At 41.6% G+C, this 22,519-nt stretch overlaps 1 protein-coding gene across 1 annotated transcript in view; it reads right to left on the reverse strand.

The window, feature by feature from the left end:
- The window catches only part of AFF3 (ALF transcription elongation factor 3), a 286,394-nt gene that overhangs the window by 103,373 nt on the left and 160,502 nt on the right, over nucleotides 1–22,519 (reverse strand). The window lies entirely within an intron of this gene.

Raw genomic sequence — 22,519 nt, forward strand, 5'->3', positions numbered from 1 at the left:
GAGTGCATGAACTGTGCTACTGCCTTGCGTGTCAGCCATCGTGGCAGAAATTTTGGGGAATTTAATGTGTCTGAGACAGAACTGCCACTGCCAAGTCTCCTCGCTGAAGGTGCAGCATCTGATTTTGTCCTCGGTGATTACTTCCTTACAAATAGCTTCTTTCTGCCTAATCTCCAGCCTTACGAGCATCTGTCCTCATGCTGGAATCATCATCCCACACATTTTTATCCTCGTGCTCTCTTGCAGATGACTACAGTCATCTGTATAATGCTGACCGTTCATTTAGCAACGTTCACACCTGAGGCTGCGGTGGTGTTTATTCCTATCTCACTGGTCAGCGGAAAGAAATGAGATCATTTAGGCTAGAGGGTCTCAAACTTTGCTCAGGTACCGCTGTCCCGAAACAAGAAGTGTCTTGTGTCACCCAAGTGATGTGGAAAGCGGCAGCTCCATGTCTCTGTGAGGTGCCCTGGGCCCTGCTCCGCACACCAGGGGTTGGCGCGGTCTCTCCGTGCTGGGGCATCCTGCTGGCACTCACTCCCAGCCGCCTGCTCATCTCCATCACTCAAGCATTCTCAGACCTGCAGCTTCCCAGGGTAGAGTCCTCACTTAAAAACAGAGTCAGGAGGATATCCCTTGTTCTGGAATATACAACTTCATGTGGCTGGTTTCCTTCAAGCCTCCTTTGTTTAAGTGAGGCAGAATTATTAAATTATTCAGACTATTTGATAGCCTGCTCCATCCTCACTGTTCCTTTCTCTCTCATCCTCCACAAAGTTCTACCATTGGTGCATGTAATGTCCTACCATGTCCTCGTTGCCAGCTCCTCACAGAATGAAATCAGCTGTGGTTGATAAGAACTTACATTTCTTTCCTTCAAAGGAAAATATTGAACATAAATAACTACGCTGTTATCCTTCAGTTCCTCAGAATTAAAGGAACCCTGTTCAGGCTATCCCCAAACTTTGTGTGCAGCAGGAGGTCCCAGGTGACCTGTTCCTTAAAACGTAAAACTTCCTCCCATGGCCTTTTGGCATATTGCACACCATTAGCTGTCTCCTGGGGTTTACCCCACATTTCAAGGTACATCACAAATGATCCTCAGATTTTACTGGCCAGTGGCCTTCATGGCTACAAGGCAGCATGGAAGATCTGATGCTTACAGATACTTCTATCTGTAACTGATTTTAAATAATTTATTCTCACTCAACACTGTTCAGCTTCCTGCTTGTCTACTAGGCACTGTGCTTTTTCTCATATAAAAAAAATATTTACTGACTAGAATTATTAACAGCTTTAATATTTCCAGCTAATAAGGGGCTATTGCTAGATTTTTTTATTTTTGTTGTTCTTCATATACTTCAAGAAAACCCTTATTCTCATTGTCCTTGAGCTTTCCTCCGGTATCCTCCACTCCTTTTAGCCATCTTCAGTATTTTATGATTTCTCTTTCAGATTGATTGTTATCTTCCTCTTTCATGTTACATGTATTTTATATTTCATCTCTATTGCACAGATTGCTTTTTCATTTCTAATTGCTGCTTTTACTTCACCACTGAAGCTGAGCTATCTTTCAGCAAAATTGGGTTTTTCCTTGATCGTGGAAATACAGCCTTTTGCTAACCTAACAAGCTCTGCTTACAAAAAATGCAAACTTCCTTGTTTCTAGGCTTTTCCACTCCATCAATTTCTGGTCAACAACTTCTTCCACTTTGGGACACCAGCATTTCCTTGTTGGGACTGGCCTTTATTTGTAGAGCTTGGACATAATAAAATCATGATCCAGTTCCCAGGCAACCATGTGCTTCCCATCCAGTGACTGATTTATCAAAGCATGAGTGAGTATGTCCGCTGAAACGTCCTCAGTGCTAGAAAAGTGCCACAAAGATCACCCACAACTTTTATTTTAATTTAATGGCCAGCTATGCTGGACCTCTGGTGATACCACCAAAATTAAGACCTCTGGTATCCACCCAAGGAATCTACCTTTTCTTTACAGATTGGTGCCAACAAAGCAGCTCCGTCCCTTCCTGTAGCTGGAATTGATATTCAATGATATTCTGACCCTGGCATAAAGAAAATGGTTACTCTATATCCCTAGCTGGAGGTTTTCATGTCAATAAAGGCTAGAGGAGGGGAGGAACAGGCCAATTCTGTTTCTCCCAATGGCCTGTGCCTGACAGACAGAGAGGCTATTGCAGACTATATATATGTCACTGAGCAGCGGGACAGGAACATATGGGAACTATACTTCCTCCATAACCTCCTGAGCTCCAGCCAGTAGAAGCACGGCTGTGAAAGACACACCAGGACCCCCAAAGTTTTCAGCATTTCCTTTTAAATACTTTTCCTAGCCATTTCCTGGAAAGCCACTATATGCATTTTACTCAATCCCGTCTGCAATACTTATAGCTTCATTTAGTTTTAATATAGTTATAAATGGGCTGTAGCGGCCTGCTTCTTTTAATAACTAAGTAAATGAAACCCTGTCTGTAATAATAAATGAACCATCCATCTGGGAGGCCTCCAGTAAAAATTTCAACAGGTATTTATTGCTCCTTTATGTAAACAGTACTCTGGACAATACAAGTGATTATACTCTCTGTCAGCCCTGTCAGAAAGGAGACAGTATAGTTTTGGACGAGGTTCCATAGCACACACACTGAATTTACAGGTTTATTTGACTAGTTGGAGACAAAATGATTAAAACAAGCAAATAAACAGAGAAGAACCCAGTTGGCTACCGTGAAAGTCAGCATACCAATTCATTTAAAGATATGGGCTGTGAGAATAAAATATAGGGTCCATGGTGCGACAGACTCCTCAGAACCCCAGATGCTTCATAGACGCTCCCCCAAAATGAAACTAAATCCCCTCCCCTGCAGAAGTGGAACACTTTATAGAGACTTTAAAATATCTTGTGCCCTTGTAGGTTCTCATGGTACAGAAGAGCAGCAACTCGGGAGAATCCCCGACCAGGGCACAAGGGGTGGCAAACCATGCTACCCATTCCCGGGGGTCATCCCTTTCACTCATGGGCACTGTTGCTCACACATTGGAAAGGGCAATAGCACGTCACTTTTGCAGTAATGAAATTTTAATTAAAAAAAAAAAATCTCATTGCAAAAATCATCTTCATATCACTATTATATTCTGGCTCCTAATTATATAACATTACATTCTGCTATTGTTGAAATAATACAATGTCAGAATATATTGTCAAATAATTAATTCAGTGTGTGGCAAGAGGGGAAAAAAAAAAAAAAAAGAAGGGGCAGAAAGACTTGGAAGCTCATGTTTGGCCAGACTGATGTGCCATTGCTTGGTGCTGAGGAGTGGGATGTAGAGAGCTCTGTGCATTAAATATGTAGGGGCTGCTGTGATTTTTGTCAAAATTTCCAGCCTTCAAATTTCTGCAGGAACAGGCTTAAACCTCTCCCATGAGCAGATTTCTCAATGCCTTTCATTTGCAGCCAAGCCAGGCATAGGAAAAACACATTTTTTTCCTTATGAGGCAGACTACAAAAAGGAAACCAAAGCTCTCAGACAAAAAAAACGCCAGGCAACATTCTGCCCCCCAGGGTGAACGGACTGCTGCTCATTATGGAGACCTGCACCCTGTGTAGGCTCAGAGAAAGGGGTAGCGCTGCTCCTGAAGGAGCTACCTCCATGGCCAGGGCATTTCCAACATTTTTACTAAACTTGACATGCTAACAAACTTATCAGGAGATGATGCATTGGTGATAGTCTTTTCTCCTCTCTGCTTTTGCTGTGATCACAAGATGCTGAAAGGGGAAACGTTAATCCCAACGGGGCAGACAACTCTACGCTGACAGCAGTCCCACCAAAATACAGGAGGATTGTCAGGTTTTCCTGCGGAAGGGCTGAGGGAGGGAAGGGGCTGCTCAGGCGGTGCCAGGGCTCAGGGCACAGGCACTGCAGGGGTAGGGGATCTGGAGGCAGGGGCTGGGGGAGAAAAACATGGGCCATCTGTGGGAGGGGTGATCAGACAATCCCTTTGCTTCAGCTGTGCTGAAGGGATGGATGCTCACATGGGATCCCATTAATCCAAATTACATCTTGCAGCTCTGGTGGAGGTGTGCGCTCAGGTTGTCTGTGGGCTTCCTGGCACAGAGCTTCTGCTGCCCTGGGGTCTGATGGCACCAAGCACTTCAGACCTGCTTGTTTCACTTTGAGATAACCCCTTCTAGGAGTCAAAATGGGAAACTCCTCTTTCTTAGAAATAATCCCCTTTGGACATCGCAACAGCAGAAATAATCAATTGAGGGTTGCTCCTTCAGAGAGAGGAACAGCTTTACTCCTAGCATTCAGACACTGCACGTGCTGTGCAGAAATACACCACCTGGACTGCAATACAGATTTTTTTTTTTTTTTAAAAAAAAGCATGTATTTTTTTCTTTAAAAACACTTTTCGGACAAAATTATGAAGTTAGCTCTCAAACAGTAAACCACACTATATCTCCTTTCTAATGTCTCTTTTTAAATATACACCAGGGAACAACTCTCATAACTCACTCGACACACACTATCTTATGAGTTATAGGTCAGTCTTCTACGCACAGAGTGTGTGTTGCACTTCTACACACCATTATGAATTTTCCATCCCTCATCATTCATATCATGTCAGAATATCTATTACAAACCCCTGTTTGCAAGAAGGGCTTCTATTTTTCCCTTTCATTTTATCACTGCTCTTAAATTTTCTTCTGGACACCAGCTTGGCATGCTGGCAGTACCATGCTGGCAGTTTCTGAGAAAAAGTCATATTGAAAAATCATATGTCAGGGCTGTAATGTCACTTCCAAAGAAATATCCTTTTTTAACTAATAGGAGTAGTGTATAAAAATGAATTAGACACAATTGCATTCTGATTGCCAAATTCTACCACCCAGCTGCTAACTACTGCAACCACCTTGTAAAAAATAATAATCTGGAAGTCTACATGATGTCTGATAATGCTTTCTGCTGTCTTAAATCTCGGGAAGTGTTGAGTCATCTTGAGAAAAATGTCGACAATCATTTTTCACAAAGGCTCGAGTGTGGACGAGGCTCTAACTAGAGTCTTGTGTGAGGGATTTAGAGCTGAGGGGAATTTTCTGACAAATAGTTCAGCCATCAAGAACAGTGTGAAGACTGGCCAAAATGCTTGGCAATTGCTAGATTTGAGAAATGCTCTTCCCTAAATAACTAAAAAAGTTTAATTTCTATGTAAAATGACTAACTTCAACATTTCTGAACTGCTATACTTTAATTTTCTTCTTTCAAAAACCTGATTTCGAAATATGCTTGTATCTAGTGCTGTAATAAAGCTGCCCAGCCACTTTCCGAAGTAAGGCAAGTTAAACGAAATGATTAGCCCTGAAAGTATTTTTTTCATTTTGTTGAGAAAATGAACACAATTATTTTTTTTTCAGTTGACTCATATGATTTTTTTATTGTATCAAACAAAATATCAATTACCCACACTGATTCAGAAGTTAATTTAATTCACTTTGCAAAGTATTGAAACTAGCCTTGGTTTGAGTTTCATCTGCATCCACAAAACATACTGGCTTATTTCATTTTTTCCCACTCATTGGCTGTTAATTGAAGCTTTCTGTGAAATATTTTTTTCTGTTGTCAGCTGTGAGACTGCCATACGTAGGAGCAAACTTCTACACCACAGCAGCGTTGTAAGGAAGTGTTGGTATGAAGCAAGTGGGCAGGAAATGGATTCTCAGATTGTTACATGATTGAAATTCATGGGTTTGGTTTGGTTGTTTTTTTTTTTTTTTAATCGAATTAGAATTAAGACCACTTGCTCAAATCTGCTCCATTATACAACTAGTTGGTTGTATAATGTATGTTTGAAATTTATAATTATCTAATACATCTGATACTGAGTTCCCAGGAACTGAATTCTACATAGTCTCCTACAACATCTACCTATAGCCTCCACCTTTGAAAAAAATGGTATTAAGTATCATTTAACTTATTATTTGATGTCAGATCAAGTCGAACCAAAACAATCATTATTTCAGAAGTACTTTTGTGTGTGGAAATAAAATATACAGAACAATATTGACAGAGCTGTGGGTAATTAGCTGTTTGATATTTAAGTAAGAATAAACCCTACAGATAATAACATGTTAATTTAGTAAAACTGCAAATAAATTGTGTCTATAGTATGCAATATGTATTTTAAAAGTCATATATGCGAGGGATGACACAACTTCTAAAGAATTCAATTTAGTAGTAACAATGTTAATGGTCCAAAAGTGGATCTCCTAAACTAAATATATTGGGTTAGTTTCATCATCAGTGTCACTCTAGTAAAACTGGTTTCATCAGCAATTAATTTATCCCACTATATTACCTTCAAGGCAAATGATTTTTTACTGATAGGAGGAAATACTTCAGATGTACATGGTTTATCAGGCACTTAAATATTTTTAGTGCACTGAAGACAGCCTAGATGGCTGATGAAAATACTGAATAAAACAGGCAAAATGTAGGAAATTGACAATAAAGAATATTTGAATACGTAAATAATTCAAATACTATTTGAAATATGTAAATAACTTTCCAGAAGTTCTATAAGCCTTGAGATTATCTCCAGCAGAGCCTTGATTAGTCTAAAGAAATAATTCTGTATTTTTCAGTGTACTACTATCCTCACACTAAGAGCAGAAAAGTTTTACTTTTCCAAAGATGCAGCAAACAGCCCTCACTACATATTTTTATAGATGTCCTGTGCTTGAAGTCTCTATGCAATTTAAAGCAGCACCAGGGAAGAACCAGGAGTGAACAAAAGGTCTGCCAGAATTTTCTTACCCATACTTTCTTCAACTCTTCCTTCTAGCTGAACACCAAAGCACAAGGACTTATTCTTCTTATTACCAGGATCATTAACTACTATGCAATAGGACCCGTTCTATCAAGACAGGTACCAATGTATTATCAGGCTGTATTCTATCACACTATTTCCTAGTGAGAGATCTCCCTGTAGGTACATTTCTCAACACCCTGTGAGGTCAAAAGTAAACAAACCCATGATTATTCTTGTTCAGTGGGAAAGGGGAAACCAAGGCAAAGAGATTCACTCTTTTTGTCCAAAACTCCACTGTTCAATCAGATCCAGAACTGGGGAAGGAAACTCCAGGTGCCAACTGGGAAGTCATTGGCATTGCCTCAGATGTACCCATGACCCAACACCTTACGTTCTTCAACTTCTACTTCACCTTCGGAGCCTGTCCTAGGAGGAAATTTTACGTGAAAGAAGGTCGAAGACAAGGCGGGAAGGTGAAAAGGTGCCGAAACAGTATCCTTCTATGTGCAACAATATCTCTTCTATCAGGCACAGCAGAGCTACTGGAGCAGAATATGTCAACATTTGAGAGTCTGTAATTCTCTGGCAAATACACACTCCCGCCTGAAACCGGGCAAGCGGGTTTTACCTAAAGAACTCATTTATTCATCTGCAAAATGTTACAAATAAAAAATAAAATTGGACTGGACGATTTGAATTTCTTCCAGAAGAACCCATAACATTTGGCCTATTTTGGTGTTTTAAATCAAAATTTGATTATTTTAAGCTATGTGTGAGAGATCATTCATTCCTAACAAGGATTTGTTATATTGCTTGTTTAGAGTAGGATTAAATAAACTTTTGACATGCTGGGACTGCTAACTCTTGACGTTCTTTACTGCTATGCTCATGTAGTTATTAACTCCTAACAGTCTTTGGTTTGGGTTGTAATTGCTCCTTCCATTTGTTCTTGTGAGATCTGAAACTGCACTCAGAAGTGCCCTTTAAATACTTGATTTTTGGTGGAGATTTCCCCCTGTCCTTGGAAAAGTCATGACAATTCGCTGCTCATTATTCTCAGGGGACATTAAAAACCACATTTCTGCAGACGTATGAAGCAACATCAGATAGATGCCTTCTGCACCCCTGCTTGGGACCACTGGAGCTGTGTGTGGGATGCCAACCGCAGCTGGGGTGATGGTGCCTGACCATCTGTCAGCCGGGGAGGGGGTCTATGACCAGCCAGGCAGGCAGGCACACCCCAAATCAGCCAAAGCCGAGCTCCTTGCTGAGGGGTGTCCTCTCTCACAGTGAGAAGGCGTGGGTGAAAATTGGCTTGGAGGGGTGCCCATGCCCTCCAGGCTGCTCTGGGGTCCGATGGCTTGGGGATGAGGGAGAGTGGTGCCCATGGCTTGCAGCAGCCACCCTGCACGGGTCTTGGGGCTACTTCAGCTTCTGAAGCAGCTGAAATACTAAGTATGGATACTTTTCCCTGCACCCTGGGCTCTAAGGCTGACCAAGGATTAACTGGGGATGAGCAGTAGGTGCCCTTCTCCTTTCAGGGTCCATCCCTGAGGAGTGCTGGGGCGATGCTCGGGGCAAGGGACACAGTCACACATGGCCTGAAGAGCAAGTGGCCACCAAGACAGCGTACTGAAGTGAGTGCCTAGCAATTTAGCAACAAACGTGGATATTTAGGACTGAAACCCAGGCCACAGCCTTGTTTTGAGGGTTCAGGAACAACATGAACTTCTCGGGAGCGGGCCTGTCCCTGCAGATTTGCTACAACACATCTCCAGAGGTGCAAATGTCCTCCAAAATGCCACAGCAAGAACAGGTAAGTGAGCAGGTGCTCGGACACCCTGAGGGCCACCACCCCTGCATGCTGGCAGAGTGACAGCAGCCACGCTGGCACCAAGCTGCTTTCCATCCTCCAAGGACTGTGCCTTATCTGCTGGGCAAAGATCAAAACCCGGGAAAGAATAAGGAGAAAATTACTAGCGAAAGCACACTTTGTGTTTTTAATTATTAGCATCTTCGATGCTCTTCAAAGATGGTGATGCTGTTGTATCGCATTAGCTCTCTGTATAGGTAATGAATGGGAGCTGCATACTGTGAGCATTAGAGCATCAACCTCAAAGAGATTTAGGGGGGAAAAAAAAGTATCATAAGCACTGAAAAATAAATACATGCAGCTTGAGACATTCAAGTATGTCTCTTCTTCAGAATGCTGATTAATGTTGCATCAAATCACAATAAAAATAGCCCCTAAGGCTCATTTTTCTGTTTGTAAAAGGGTAATAACGATTAGCTTTACCAATGTTTGTAGCAGGCTTTGAGGGGGGTTGTGTGTTCAAAAGAAATACTAATGACCTGAGGAGGTCGTTAGTTTGGGGATATTCTGCTGAACTGGCACCAAATGTCCTATGACACTTTCTGCCTAACAAATCATACAGCAAAGAGAGGACTTTCATCTGCACAAGCTTCAGGCATATTTGAAACTACTTAAATGATTATAATTGCAAAGTAATTTCATTCCACTGTTTTATAGCAGTTTCCATGCTCTGCCAAAGGCAAGACCGAGGAGCCCTTGAAGGACAGGAGACTGCCAAGAGGGTTATGTTTCGCCAGGTCTTTTCCACTTTCCTGAACCAGAGGACTCACATCATCTCAGCAAACACCCCATCACATAGAACCACCACAAGCCCCACCAGCAGGCAGCGAACCCCTGATTTATACCACTGACATTTGGTCTCAGCACCTGATGAGGTGCTAACTAGAGCAGGTCTGTGTGACATGACTATAGTCCTAGAGGTAATTTCCTACACCTTATTACCACATAATAATGGCCTCTTAACAACCAGGCTAATCAAGAATTAATGAGGCACTAAAACATTTTAAGGAACAATGAAGGATTTAAAAATTTCTCTTATGTGTTTTATTTAAAAAGCAATTCATTTAACAGTTACTGCCCTTACTTTGGAATCACATAAAAAGTCTCGGTACTTATCAAATGTATCTGCTGAAAGGTTTTATTCATTTATCAGTTATTTACTTATGTGGGGCTGCACATAACCACAGAACCGAGGAAACCTAAAGGAAGAAGAACCCCATTTGGGTCCTATCCACCTCATTTCTACCCGTCTGTCTGTCCATCCGCTCAGGTACTCCCCTGCTCTCACATGGGAAGCCTGTTCGTCCAATGATGAAGCGCAACACCAAAACCAGAATAAAGTCAGCCCAAATTAATATGACCGCCAAAAGGGGATTTTGCGCTATCCCTGGAAAGCTAGGACTGTCTATTTTTATTTATTTTTTTTTTTTTCAGAAAGGGATGGTGCACTTTAATGAGGGAGCCATCCTTGATGGAAGTGTTTAAGAAACTCAGAGTGAAATAAATGGGATAAAAAAGGAGGGATAATCTATGCTAGTAAAGGATTTCATATCAGTGACTCAACACTGAATTAAAGCTTGAAAATACGTGCCTTTACCATCAGACTGGAAGGGATAATCAAAACAAAAACACATTCAAATTTGACTTATTTTTTAAAACTTCCTTATCTAGTGAAAGGGTGGAGGATGTATCTTGGTTTGCTGAGAAAATCCCCAAATATATCATTCTGTGACAGATAACTGTTACGATTATTAATTCCACTGCTGACATTGAAATTAAACTGATTCCCAACATAATGGATGAGTAAATAGCACATCAGAAATTCTCAAATGCTTCCACATTTCCTATGCAATCAAAAAAAAGGACTCCCTCATTAAACAATACACTGACAGAAAAGGCAATTTGATTAAATAAACCTATCTGCCAATCATGCTGAAAGTTATAGAAGGAAAGCATTTTGTAGCTAAGTAAAACTTTTCTCCCTAATAATCTCTCTCTCTCTTTTTTGGTGATTATTAAAAGAGAACTAATGGAAAACTACGTGCCCCAAAGGAAGATTGGGGCAATACCTGGGCACCTGACAAAGGAGTTAAAAAATTTCTTCAGCCCTTTACCACGAAGCAAAGATGACATGATGGAGGAATCAAGGAACAAAGGAGAAAGCAGCCGGCAATGAGGCATATGCACTAATCCAGGAACCCAAGCTACTGTGGGTATATTTGTGTATCGCTTGTTACATATATCTTTTTATTTCTCTTGTGTTTTCCAGGAGACAGGGGGACAAGTTTTGTGGGGCAGAAGTGGAGAAGGGGAGGGCCAGCAGAGGCCAGAAGCAAGGAGAAATGAACCTGACAAAACCAGGGATGGGACTGTAGAAGAGCAGCAAGAAAGAAAAAGGCAGGAAAGAAAAGTAGAAGGGGTGGTGGATGGCATGGGATGGACAGCAGGCAACAGGACATGGAAAGAGAAATCAGAAATCATCCTGTGCGTAGGGTCTGAGGTGCCTGAGGATACCCCCAGAGCAGGCAGGGATGTGGGGCTGCAGAAGTGCTCCCCAGGGTTTGTGCTACCAGGCTCCCCTCTGCCCAGTCCACAGAGACCCCACTACCAAAGCAGCAAACACATATTCTCCTGTAGCAGCAAATGAGGCCACATATTACCCAGATGCATTCCAACAAAGGTGGGGTTAATTTTTCATACTATTTAATTTCACCAACTCTGCGGGCTGGGGAGAGAGGAAGAGTTGTGTAACACGGTGTGATGGGTGGAAAGTCTCCGAGCGTCACTCTGTCTGGTAGCCAAAGATGAGAACGGGGCCTGGTGGCTCCCCCTCCTTGGCTTTGGGAGGCAGCAGCTTGTTAGGACATCAAATACTTAATTAACTGAGCTGCAGAATTGCAGGATAAGATTCATGCAGTTGCTTCTCTGTTGGAAACCAAGAGTGTCAGCCTGGACTGCTCTGTTCTTGGTGAGTCTTTAAAGCTAATGCAACTCTTATGGAAGATGTTCTTTGAAAAGAAACAGAGATTTATTTGAATAAAACTCTGAGTGGATGACAAGTGCATGCAAAGAAATAAGATGAGATTTTAATTCTTCTCAAGTAAAAAAACATAAGCGGTTTGAGCAAGAGGTATTTGCTTTCCAGCTAGGCACCGGGGCTTTTATGTTCTTCAGGGCACAGAAAAAGTTGTTCTTCTCATAGTGAATTCAAAGCTCTGCAACGTCATTGAGCCAAATGGGATCATGCGAAAGATGTACTTGGCCACTTCTCCTAGATAAAAATAAATCAAAATAATCTTAAAAGGAGGGCTGTTGTTTTTTCTAATCTTTCCATAATGCCTCAAGATGATGGTTATTAAGTCATCCACCTGCTGTGGTCTTACGAAAATATACGCAAGTTGGGAATAATATTGGTATGTTAGGTCTTTCTACCAATCTAACCTTCCCCATCCAGCTTTTTGCCCACCTCTCATTGTTTATGTATTATATATGTCTTTGAATTTGTTTAGTCTTATGTGTTACATGTAATAATGAAACTCCTAAAATCCTATCTGTCTGACAAGTCTTCTTTTACTATATCTAATCTTCCCCTCTCTCTATTCCACTGTCTCCCAGGCTCCAGAGCTGGAAATTTGCTTTCTGACTCCTGACTACTCAGCATCAATCACAGGAGGCTGCTGTGGGTGCTGCAGGGCTCCTTACACTAGCATGCTTGCTGAAGAGTGGTATCAGCCAGCCACCCCCAGACAGCAATGAAACCTATGGGAAACACTCAGGGACGGGTTTCTTTCTCTTGAAGACAAAGCCTGACAAGATAAAGCTCTTCAGAGGAGGAAAGGACACCCTTCCCAAGTCTGTCTCCCGACCTCGGTGCTGGACCGCTCGGTCACAGAGCTGTGCTGGGATTACTGCGCGGTGGGACGGGATGATCAGTGTGCTAGTGGCAGCTGTGAGGGATGGCAAGAAGAAGCAGACCTCCATCCTGACAAACACAGGTTCCTCTTTTTTTTCCCCTGGTCTTTCCATGTACAATCACTCTGTCGCAGGCTACTTTTTCGACACATATAAGTCATCCTGTTTTACCAAGACTGCTCACAGTAACGCACGCAGCTTGCCAGGAAATGTTTTTTAACTGAACTGGAGATGGGCAGCATAGCATAAACGTGAGTCTAGGTACCCACAGGAACTCTGGGTCTTTCAAACAATAACGCTGAAAGAAGTCCTGCTGGAAAGCATCATGCTTGTCTAGAACTATTTGCAAGATCAAAACCTTACTCTGTGGCAGAGGAAGAGCCCAGGGTTTTTTTAACAGTTTGTGGCTTCATCCTTTCTTCCACAGAAGTCTACAGAAACGACTGCTGCTTACAGTGATTGCAAGTATTAAAGTTTGTGTCTCATATTACATTTATTCTATAAGTTATGGGGAAAACGTGGATTTTACACGAGCAGCCACATGAATTTTTTCTCAAGTCCAACAGCTAAAAACAGTGCAGACCAGAGTGATGACAAATTATTTTTGAGCTTACATTCTGTGATGTTCTGGGGTTCCCAACTAGACCTTTTCCCCGCTCTTTGTTGTACTGGGCCTCCATCTGAACCACATCAAGGCAGGTTGCATGTTTAGGTTGCCTCCCCATCCCCCTAGGGGACTTCAGGAGGCCCTCTCCCCCCTCCTAAATGGCACAAAAATTTGTCATCAAACAAGGTATAAAAGGGAGATTTGCTCATCCTTTGTCTGTATCATACTATTAAATACTTTAAAGATATTATTTGTGCTGATTTGTCTGCTTTGTTTTAATAGTAGGAAAGCTGATTGTGAATGTATAGGTTTTTCACTCAAAATTGCACTAAATTCTAATACAATTAAACACATGGTAAGTCCACATGCTTATCAGGTAACAGATCAGTTCTGTTTTAATTTAGTACACCTGATCTATTGCATCTCCCAGAGTGTGCCTCTGAAGAAATATGTCAAGAGATTCCTTCTCTCTACCTACAATTGCTTACAGCTTATGCCATGAAAGAGGGAATCAGCACAAATGAATCCTGAGAAAATATCTTACAAAACTAATAAAAATCAGCATGCAGAAATTCCAGCTATAATTGCACTATTTTGCCATAAAAAATCTGTGGGCCAATCAAACCATGTTGTTTTTTTTTCTTGGAAAAACTTAGCTTTTATCTTCGTAAGTCAGTGGTACAGTTGCCTTGATTTTGGAATGATCTGTAAGTATAACCCTTTTGAATTTCAGGAACAATATACCTCATCCAAACCTTTGTTCTGATTTATCTCCAGCTTTGATAGCTTCGGTGTGTCACCCTGCTTGCTTGTCAAATCTATCATCAATTCTAAATTGCCAATAAATATATTCCACATCTCTTTTGGGAGGTGAAGCTTGTCTGCATGCTAAACAAAGGACAGAATGCACAAAGCCGAGATACACACTGAGATATAATATTCTCTCTCTTAAAATACCGCAGGTGAAATGATAATGTGGAAATATTCTTACCCTGAGGAAGGCAGACTCCAGTTGTAGCTTAGCAAATCAAAGACCAGAAAACTTGCTTGCAATAACATCCTAACAAAGCCAAAGATTTTTTCCCCTCAGTTAAAAAAATATCCACACTCTGACAATCAATCCAAATCCAGAGATTAAGGCAGAAGAACTTCAATAATTTGTTTAGTTAGGTATGAAAAGTAATTTGTCATGAAACTGTCAGCTTGCTACTATAAAAGTTTAAAAAAATCATAACTATTCACAGCTGAACAGTAGGATTTTTCCACACAAGAAAATTCATCATCATTTCAGGTTTCAGTATCTTTTTGTATTTTGCATGGCAAATAAAAAGTTGTCCACCAAGCTTGAAAAGTCTCTTTTTTTTTGAGTTGGTCACTCTGCGGGAGAAACAGGCATTTCTTTAAATTCCCTTTATTTGGTCTTCATAGTTGTAAAATAAGTTAAAAGCAAAATGAGGGAGCTTCTCATTCAAAACCTCACTTTCTTGTAATTAAAAAAATATATTTGTGTACCAACAAAGTAGAAAGCTAAGGCACTTCAAATTCTAAAATCTTTCCATTCCTGGACGAGCTTTAGTGTTCAAATGTTAATAGGATGCCTGCATTTAAAAAAAATAGAAAAAAAAAAAACATCATAAAAAAACTTGGCCTGTATTCAGGCTCAAGAGTCTGTGAAACAGACTTTTTCCATACTATGACCTCAGTCTTAGGATTTCTTTTTTGCAAAATGTTAGTTATTTTTCTTGGCAGGTGGCCAGAACCTTGTATCTCTCTTTCTCCCCCTCTCGCCCTCCTCCTCTCCCCACTCTCCAGGCACACACACAGACACACACCCCTCTCATCTTTTCCATCACCCAGCGATTCAGCCCTGGGACGAGGTAACTCCCCCCTGCCCTTTGGCTGACGGGACATGGTGATGGTATAGGGAAAAAAAAATGAGAGAGAGCACCGGTTATGAGAGCCTGGAAGTATCGAACGCTCCCGATCGCCTTTCTAATCTTTTGGACCCATTTTATTCTGTTTCCCTACTTAAAATCCCTTGGCGAAGCCAGCAGCCCCCCCGGCACCCAGCAGTGGTGGTGCCCCCCACCGAGCATCAGCCCCTGGAGGGTTTCGAGTTGCAGCATTTTTTGCCCAGGGCAGAGGACTTCCAAAATGTGTTACCCTGGCAACCAGGAATTTTAGCCCAGCAAATCCACCACCACGCACATCGCAACTCCAACGTGTGAGACACTGAGCTTCCATTTATCATTTTCTTCAGAGAAAAAAATACAGAGCGGGGTCGGTGGTGCCTGCCTTCCTAGTGGCATTTCCTATGAAAGAGACTTCTTCCCAGGTATTTGCATCTCCTGATTTTCCTGGCAAGCTCTGTTTAACCACCGTATTCAGAGCTAATACATAATACATTCAAAATTCCCAATTAGTCCCTTACAAATGGCAAAGTCCAAGGAAAACAGTGCCTAAGAGAAAAATAATACGCTTTTGGTGCAATATAGAAAAACATTTCCTCAAGCATGACAGTATTTTAGCCAGTTAAATTGGTCAGTTTTATTCTAAGTGACATTAAATGTTACAGGAACATTTTTTACTTGGTATAAAATTAGAAATAACGCCCAGCACTACAGTAAGTTTTCCAACGGGACAAAAGCTGCTGTTTCGAAGTGAGGGCGTCTCTTGCATTAAACCACTTTCCCCTTCAGCTTTGAGCCAAGGGTGGCATAAAAATGAGGGCAGCTTCCTGTGGCTAATTATTTTTCTCTCCAGCATACAGAGTACAGGTAGATAATAAAGGTGAAGGTGCTAAACAAGAGGGTCTGGATCAAGCAGACTTTATAAATAAAACTCTGCGCTGAGCCTCGCAGCGATAAGGGTGGTTATCTCGAGCTATTGGCTATATCTGGTAAGAGAAGGCTAGCATTTAAAAATAGGACAGCAAAGGCCCTACCTCACCCCATGTAAGTCAGTCACAGAACTTGCCCAGACCTCAGTGGTGCTTTTATTTAGCATTCATCTCTCCCTGTTCCTGTTGACATCGCAGATATAGATTCTTCTTGTCTGACTTGAACCCAACAGTAGCTAAATTTTGACCCAGGAAAACCACAGCTGCAATTAAGGTCAGATTTGGCTTCCAGGTGTTTTCTCTCTCAACTAAACAAAAAAGACCCATATCATCTGCTTTCATGGACATCATGATCATGTTTTTAAGACCTTTTTATGTGATTTTTTATGTCATAAAAGATTTTTTAAAAGATCTTTTATTTGTACCATCTTCGACTGCTACACATCTGTAATTTTTACATGGTAAAAAAAATCACCGATAATACAATACATTCTTCCTCCTTAGCTTTGCTAAACCTCAAAGACAGATTCAGTCAAGACCTGTGTGAGCAAGTATCTTCCAAGAAAATGTCTTTATAGCATTTGAAGAAAAGAGATTTGTTGGTATCAACTTACAATAGTTTTTTTGTGAACTATCAGCAGCATTGTACACCACAAATCCAAAAAGTCTGTGCTCAGAAAAGGTTAGGAATTGGCAGGCAAGGTTCACATCAGCTTTGTGACAATACTGCAGCAGCTCTGATGCATCCCACAGGTGAAATCACTTTGTTTCTTGGAGCGGGAAGTTGTGGTGGAATTGTATTTTTTAACGGTCTATATATTTAATACACAAAGAAATGCTCTGGGCTGAGGGTAATTCTTCAGGGAAAGGGTAGAAAAAAGAGAACTTTTTCATGGGAATTTGAGAGCTGAGGAGTGTGTTTTAAAATTTTAGCTGTTCTTGTTGGACTGGCTGAGCAGAGTGACAGTCTGGCAGTGTTACGGGTTAGCTCTGCGAGCTGAGGCTCGAGTAAACAGGTGGAATAGTGCAATGAAGCCAGCCTTCTTCTTCTGCCAGCAAGTTGGTTCATGGATAAACACCAGACTTTCACTTTACAGTTTTCAAGACCTCCATTGCTCTGAAAAACACTGCCTTCATTCATCATAGTAAGGGGTTTTTTTCTTCTTCTTCTTTTTTTTTTTTTTTTTTTTTTTTTTTTTAGTGTGGACTGCAACTTCTCTCAGAAACATCACAGATGTACATTACAAGCCATTGATGCACTGGTGTTTTCAGAAACAGTACATCTTAAAAATTAATTTAAAGGATGTAATTTCATATTGTCTACCATCCCTTGAAAGCTGTGTTTCTGGGCAGAGGAGGGTCATCTGTGGCTCACAAGCAGTCTGATATGCTCATGATGGCCCTCAACAGAGTCCATGGAGTTACTAAAAAGAGGTGTTACCAAATCATTGGCCAATCAGTCTGCTGCAGATGTCCTTGACCTCTACAATGCCCACAACTTGAGCTGTGGAACACTGTTTGGGAGGTTGCCCTGGTACCTTAATCTGAAAGCTAAAAGTGAATTATACCCCATAAAAGTTTGGGCAGCCCTTTTCTTGAAACTGACTTCCACAGCTGCATGGATTTTTACCCTTTACGTTGTCCTCCAGACCCATCTGTTAGCTATTTTCTGGTTCAACTGACTTGACCCATCATGGTCCTTTTGGCAAATAAACAGGAGGATATCGAAGATGTATCGCTGGAGGGGTTTCTACCTCTGCACCTTGCATGCTTTGCCCCTTCCCTATTTGCCATCCCTCCCTCCAGTTCAGCGAGACAAAAGCTAAATCCTAATTTAAATTGAGTGACCCCTGTCCCAAGATTGAAACTCTTGGGGTAGGATGGGGGTGTGGTGATGGGGCAGGGGTTGCCTGTGCTCACCAGTGTGTGGCCGCCTGGGAGAGGCAGCAGCTCCCATTCTCCCCTTCTCCCTACCCTGGCACTCCTCAGGACTTTTACCACTTAGAACCCAAGTCTGTCTTTAAAAACTTAAACTACCGCTCATTTCCTTTACTGTTCTGGCTGAGTAATCCTTATCCATTTTTACAGAACATTACATTTTTCAACACTTTGTACAAATATTAATGAGATAGTCTTCATGGCGGTCTAATTATTATTTTAGATGGGGGAATGCCAAGGCTAACTTTAAATAACTTGCACCAGGCCTTTTGGTGAAGTGAGGTGGGATTAAGGCTCCTCTTCCAGCTCCACTGCTCAACCAGGTTGCAGTTGATGCCTGAGAAACTTAAGGTCAAGACCCCACGTCATCCAGATGCGAGAGGCCAAGCTCCCTGGGAGCTAAGAGCAGGATGGTGCGTTGGCAGCACTCGCTCAAGCTGACCTCCTGTATCTGAGGATGGTTCTCTTTGTTTTCTGGAGGCACCTTGTAACCCCTCTGCCTCAGTCTTCCCATCTGCGGAAGTGGAAACCAGCAGGAGTTTTTGGCCCTTGAATAACTGTCTGTGAGTCACTCTGAAGATGCAAGGGGCAAGACAGAAGAGAGAAAGAAAAGGCAAGAAACCAAAAGGCGACGCTCACGCCAATATAGACGTAGGTCGCATCAAGCAAGAACAACAGTGACATTGCTCTGAGTTCCTGTTTCCTATTTCCTTCCTCAAGGAGAATCAGAGTGATGGGAACAATGAGCAGCTGCTGGATGGGCAAGAGACTGTAGCACTAATCTCTGCAAACCGGCAGCTTGGAAGCTGCTGAATTTAGTCCTGTTAATGAAGATCCCCCTGAGCAAACTATTCTCCAAGTGATGCTGGGGACCAGTGCAGGGAAGGAACAGAGCCAACATCTATTTCTGCTTGGCAAAAGCAAACAAGCGAACGCACACACACACCGAGATTGCTGTGATTCTCAGAGAGCATTAGCAAAGGACAAAACTTGCATAACTGCCATAAATTATAAAAGCCTCCCTCAATCTTGGTTAATTCTCTTGTAAAAAGGGAGGGAAAAATCTGGAGCAACTCAGCATGAAAACAATTGTGGGAGGGATAATAAAGAGACAGCACCGAGGTATCTAGTTGCTAGCCCTGATATCATTAAGTAAGTGCACTAGAAATGTCGAGGTAAATGCATAGCAGTGAATCACAGTCAGGCATGATTAACCTTGGGTAGTCTGAACTGGAAATCATTTACAAACACAAAGGTACTGAAGAACATCACAACAGACAGTACATCGAAAGTCATCCCAAGAGCGGGAGTCTTGCCGAGTGCTTTGTGTATTTGTGCCATTTTTAAATTATTGTCATATTTTGCACGCAGGAGGATGGAAGACCTCAGAACCCCAGCTCAGGGAGGAGTTTCCCTGGCACCACAAGGTCCTCTGAAACACATGCACTGGTTGGAATAACTTTTCCTTGCACAGAAGTTTTATAAAATTAAAAGTTTTAAGTGCAACACTCCAGGGTTTATGGAAAGGATCCAGTTTCTGCCAAAGAAAGACTAAAATCCTGTATCTGAAAATATGAAAGATCGAAAGAGCACTCTTTCCCCATTCCTCCCTCACTTCTTAACACAGTCCTTGAAACTATAATTGGTAAAACCGGAAGAAGAAAGGATTTTAATAAAAATTAGGTGTTTTTAACAAAATCTATGAAAGTTTTCTGACCATTGAAAATTGAACCTTCCACCAGGAATCCAAAAGAAGAAAACATTGATGGATATTTCTGAACAGTCCTAAAAGTTTACAAGTGCACAGCGAAGCTGTAACCAGATGACCCATAGAGAGCTATATATATTAAGAGTACAACAACAAAAACCCCCTTCAAATCCAGAATTCTCATGGCTTTAAAAGCATTCAATTACAAGGAACATGAATCAACCAGGGAAGACTCAAGACAGCTTAACACCTTTGTATTGTTTGCACCTTTTATTGCAACTCTTCAGTGCCAGTTCAGGTGATTATTGTGCATGCCAAGGCAGTGAAGGCCATAGGAATATTGTGCAAAGGGATACAGCTCTGATCAGACCTCCTCCCTGCTTTCCCATCATTCTCATTCTCCTACATCCATCTCAGCTATCTCTAGCATTGCAATAACTGCCCTTATTTATCTGCCTCATTAGGATGTTGCATCAATTAACATGTGTCATCTAATGCATACCAGTTTTTTCACGTTTAATATTATTATCAGTGGAGAGCTATGTCATACCGAGTCTATCTAGGGAGTTAACGCATACAGGAAAAAAACCCCTATGTGTAATGCTATTCAGAATGATGCACTTACTCTACCTAAACTCTAAACCCTCCGAACAGACCACCTCATGTCCTGCTCTCTAGATATCTATACTCTTGGAGGTTACGGGTAGGACCTTTGGCCCCAGGGCTCCAGATCACAACACATTACCTGTTTTTGAGGCTCTGGAGCCCAGCGGACAAAGCAGGAGGAATGTCTTGAGGGGAGACTTCATGTAAATGCTCAGTTCACGAGCGCTTCAGTGCCTGATTCAGGAGGGTAATCAACCTGTCCTTTGAAGCTGCATAAATAATGTTTGGATGGAGGTAGTAAATCTGCACCAAGGATGAATTAACTGCCATTGAATCATATAAGCTTGGCTCGAGTGTGTGGCTTGTAACATGCCTGAGGAAAATAAAAAAGACATTTGCAAGAAAGAAACATTAATTTGCTCCTCCCCATCTTTTCTGTTATTTTTATCTAGGCCAACATGACTTGCTTTGTGGGTTTTTTTGTTGCTGTTTGTTTCATTTTCACAAGGAAACACTGATTCACAGTGAAGCGAATCCACAGTTTCACATGGTCAGGCCCGAACGTGCCACCTCTCCTACATCAGTGTCACTCCTTTTTAGCACCCCTGCCAGGAGATGCCAACTGGACTCCTTCGAAACTCTCAGAGGAGGGACACCTAGCAAGAGGGTGCAGGCTTTTTTTTCCACAGGGATCACCAGCAGCATTCGTGCCCCCTCGCACACCTCTCACCCTGGGCACTGCCAGGGCCAGCTGTGCAATGGCACGGTCTTCATATACGCAGGGGAAGAGCATAACCACTACTGCAGACGGACCCAGGCACATGTGCTCACCCATCCATATGTAGGCATGCCCTGCAGGTCCTTCTGGTTGTGCACCTTGTGCACAGGTGTGAGCTGCTACGTCCCAAAAAAACCAGAGAAAGTCTGTATTCACGAGTGCCTGAGAACCAGGGACAAAAGTTTGTCCTAGAGGAAGGTGAAAAAGAGAAGAAACCCAGGGAAGGCCAACATAAGGTAGCAGAAACAGAACTGGGACATCGGTATGCACCTACACATCAACATGAGTTAATTTATTTCACTGTAACACTCAGGTATTCAGCCTCCTATTCAGTAACACATACATTCTAGTCTACTAATAGCTTTTGCTCGTATCACTCTCTCTTCTTTCTCGTTTCCAGTGTTTGGCCTCTGGTTTTCTCTTCCACTGCTCTCAGTTTTGTGTCTCTTCCTGAAAATTTGGTGTTTGCAGTTTCTTTTCCTCCTTCTTAGCTGTATCCCTCTCATTTTCTTTCTGCTCTTTTGGCACAGCACTTCCCAGTTGCCTTTCTTCCATCTCCTCCTTTCTCTTCTGCCTCCTTTTTCACACAAACAATTTTTCTAACTAGAAGGGCTTCTGCTTCTTGAATGCAGTCATTTATCAGTGGTAACCAGTCGTTTCTACTTCTAAAAATTGTTCTGGGAGCCAATATCTGCTGTGGGGTAGCCTTAGCATATAGTAACAATTTAAAGATAAGCATTATAAATACACTATATCTAGTAGACAGCACAGTTTCAGAAGATTGTATGAAGATCTGTTATTAGGCAAGAAGTTTTCAAACCTAACCAGATTCTGAAGTCTGCTGTATCTAATACAGCACACCATATGACACAGTATGTAGTCTCAAATCAAAGCCGTAAACACATTGGAGTGTACCTCAATAGATACCCCTATTGCAGGTTCAGAGATCTTATGGGACTGTAATCTGATGAAGGAGAAGAAAGTAAAGAGCATTCCTCAGGAATAAAGTACCATCAAACCAGAAAAAACACTTTGGAGGATGGCTTATGTTTTACATATTGCTAAATATCAGCAAAAATAAATGTGTTCATTTCTCCAAAATACCTCCAGATGGCATTAAACCCCTTCCTCTTTTGGTCTTTATTGCAATATTATTTTAAAAAATGATAATTATTGGAATCATTCTATTAACCATTCCCAGCAATCATACTATCAGAAGGCATAAGGCTGCTAATGCTTAATTCATTTAATAAGTTGGGCTAAATATGCTCACATACTGTAATTACATTCCACAACACAATCTGCAGGACAAGTAATTTCTTACACCATGTCAAATCTTTTTCTAGATTCATTTCCAGAAGATTTTTAATGTGTATTTGGAGCAGAAATCAAAACCTCCCACAATAAATCACTGTTATTGTACCTCCTC

This window comes from Numenius arquata, chromosome 1, assembly GCF_964106895.1.
Source record: "Numenius arquata chromosome 1, bNumArq3.hap1.1, whole genome shotgun sequence".
NCBI lineage: Eukaryota > Metazoa > Chordata > Aves > Charadriiformes > Scolopacidae > Numenius > Numenius arquata.